Genomic DNA, 3,618 nt, shown 5'->3' with positions numbered 1-3,618 from the left:
TTTCTGAACGATTACAATACACTCTTCAATGAGGAGGATTGTTTCTGTCTCTCTCCAATTCTTCTTATGACTCAAAATGTCCTTCATGAACTTGGCATAAGAAGGTATCTGTTCAAGAGCCTCTGCAAAAGGGATCTTGATCTCTAATGTTCTGAGATAATCCGCAAAGCGGACAAACTGTTTATCTTTTTTCTCTTGACAGAGATTTTTAGGAAATGGCATCTTAGCCTTATATTCATCAATATTGGTTAATGAAGGTCGAGTGCCATGTGTGTTGGAAGGGGGGTTATTAGCTTGCTTAGGAGGGTTGTTATCAGTATGTGACTGGCCTCCTTTGCTTGGGCGATCAATGCCCATATTGCTACCCCCTTCCTGGCGTTCAACGCCAGGGACACTGCCCCCTGTTGGGCGTTCAATTCCCTTGTTGGTGTCCTCAATTAGGCATTCAATGCCAGGGATGGATATCCCTTCTTGGCATTAAACACCAATGACCTTCCTCTTTGGGCTTTCAATGCCTTCAAAGACGTCTTGGGTCTCAGCCTGGTGTTCCTCTGTAGGCTTTTCTTTCTTGTTGTACTGAGGTTGGGTGTTTAAAGATTTCCCACTCCTCAGTTGAATAGTCTGGCATTCCTCTGTTATCTTCTTAGATAACTACTGCCTTGTTTGACTCAGTTGGGCTTCTACATTCCTGTTAGAAGCCTGAGTTTCTTACAACTCCTCTTGTATTTCCAGTAGTTGCTAGGCAAGGGCGTGCAGTTGTTGAGTCAATGAGCCATCTTGTTCTGGAGGATTAGGTTCAGTAGATACTTCCTTAACCTCTCCTTTCATAGAAGTCTCAGCAGCTGAGTACAGATGCTGCTTAGTAGCAACTATCTCAATAAGCTCGCGAGCCTCTTCAATGGTCCTCTCATATGTATGGAACCACCAGCAGAATGGTCCAAAGACATTTTGGCCATGTCTGAAAGTTCATAATAGAAGATGTCTAATTATACCCATCCTGAAAATATTTCAGTGGGATATTTTCTTAGCATCCTTCTATACCTCTCCTGGGCATCATAAAGAGATTCACCATCTCCTTGTTTGAAGCCTTGGATGTCCAGTCTCAACTGGGTCATCTTCCTTGGGGAAAAGTATTGATTTAAAAACTTGGCTACTAACTGGTTCTAAGTTTTCAAGCTATCTCTGGGTTGGTTGTCCAACCACCTCTTTGCTTGGCCCTTTACAGCAAAAGGAAAGAGTAATAGTCTGTAGACATCCTGGTCTACTCCCTCACTGTGTATTGTGTCAGCAATCTTTAAGTAATCTTCCAGAAACTCTGTAGGTTCTTCCTGTGGAAGTCCAGAATACTGACAGTTTTGCTGCACTATAGTAATGAGTTAAGGGTTTAATTCAAAGCTACTTGCTCTGATGTGAGGTATGCTAATACTTCTTCCATAAAAGTCAGCAGTGAGATTTGTATAGGACCCCAGAGTTCTTCTGAACTCCTCATTTCCATTTGGGTTCATGATGAAGAAAGGTAGAAGAAGAAGAAGAATAAAAGATTGTAATTAAAATATTTTTGTTTTTTGTTTTATTTATTTATTTAATCTGAAATTAAAATAAATTAATTAAAAAGAATTAATTAATGAATTTCAAAAAAGAAGAAAGAAGGGGTAGAAGAGGAGACTTCGAAAATTAGAGGAGAGAAGAATTAGTTAGGAAGTTTTGAAAAAGAAGAGCGAGAAGATAAGTAATTAATTAAGAAAGATTTGAAAATAAGATAAGATAGAAGATTAGAAAAGATTTGAATTTAAAATTTAAAATTTGAAATTTGAAAATTAAATTTTAAATTTTGAATTTTGAAATTGAATTTTAAATTTTAAATTTTAAATTTTGAAGTTTTAAATTTTGAATTTTGAAAAAGTCAACAAGATAAGAAAAAGATATGAAAAAAAGGGTTTGATTTTTGAAAAGGTTCAATTTTAAAATTTGAAATTGAAATAAGATAAGATTTTTTTTTGAAAAAGATATGATTTTTGAAAAAGATATGATTTTGAAATTTAAAACTAAGATAAGATAAGATAAAAATTTTGAAATTAGAATCTGAATTTTTATTTAGAATTTTCAAAAATTTAATTAAATTAAAGATAGAAAAGATATTTTTTATTTTTGAATTTAATGAGGAAAGAGAAAAACACACAAAAGACACTAAACTTAAAATTTTTAGATCTAAAGCACCTACTATGCGAAAATCAAGAAGAAAAACACAAAGAGACACCAAACTTAAAAATTTTAAGATCAAAACAAAAAGAAAACACAATAATACTTTGAAGATCAAGAAGAACACCAAGAACAAAAGTCAAAAAAATTCAAAGAACACAAGAATATGCAAAAGATACCAAACTTAAAATTTTTGAAAACCAAACATAAAGTTTTCAAAAAATTAATACACAAGAAGATACAAAACTTAAAGATTGACACAAGATTTAAACAAAGAAACTATTTTTGAAAATTTTTTGAAAGAAAGACTCAAAGAAATCGAAAAATTACCAAGAACACAAACAACAAGACTCAAACCAAGAACAAAGATTAAATAAAGAAAATAAAAATTTTAAAAAATATTTTTGATTTTATCGAAAATAGAGAGAAGAAAAGAAAATAAAAGAAAATCTAACAAAATTAAAGATAATACCGACGTTAGGATTTTTGCCAGTAAAGAATTTCATAAAAACATTCGCGTTGTAGATATAGTCTCTAAACCGACAGAAATCCCTTCGTACAAACGTTTTGGTTGTCACAAGTAACAAACCCCTTAAAATTGATAACCGAGTATTTAAACCTCGGGTCGTCTTCTCAAGGAACTGCAGGGAAGTATGTTCTTATTATTGGTTATGGAGATTGTAAATTGGGGTTTCAAGAATGAGGAACAAGTAACTTAATGGCGGGTAAATTAAATGGCAATTAAAATAAATAAATAACTGCAAAGCAAAATTTTGGCAAGGTATGAGAAATTGGAAGTCCAGACTTAGTTATTCTTATCAATAACAATGAAAGTTGAATCTTAATTCCACTTAGTCAACCTTTACTAAAGTAAAGGAAAGTCAAGGGACAAATTGGTTTGATCTTCGAGTCCTATTTATTTCCTAAGAAAAGGTTGGGATTATTGAAGCTCAGTTCAATTAGCAAAGATAACAATTATCAATTATGTTGAGATAAGATAACTCCTGAGTTACTGCTTTCTTAACCAAGACCAAAAGAGGAAAAAGTAAATTTGCTGGAATAAAAATGCCTTCAGATGTAAAGCAACAATAACATAAATTAAAGCAAGCAATCATGAATTGAAATACCTCAAATAACATTAATAAGGGAAATTATAATCTAACATGAAGAGTTCATAAACTAAATTGAAAGAATAAATAAAAATAAAGAACCTGGGATTGAGAGCTACTCGTAAAACTAAGAGAAGTCCTAAATCCTACGAGAGAGAGAGGAGAGAACCTCTCTCAAAACTAGATCTAAAACATGGGAAATAACTAAATTGGCGAGCTCTCTCTGAATGGATGCGTTCTCACACTTTATAACCTCTGGTCTATGCCTTCTGGACTTGGATTGGGCCAAAAAGGGCTTCAGAAATCGCTG

This window comes from Arachis hypogaea, chromosome 14 (assembly GCF_003086295.3).
Source record: "Arachis hypogaea cultivar Tifrunner chromosome 14, arahy.Tifrunner.gnm2.J5K5, whole genome shotgun sequence".
Classification (NCBI taxonomy): domain Eukaryota; kingdom Viridiplantae; phylum Streptophyta; class Magnoliopsida; order Fabales; family Fabaceae; genus Arachis; species Arachis hypogaea.
The sequence above is the reverse complement of the archived record's forward strand: the minus strand, read 5'-3'. Positions refer to the sequence as shown.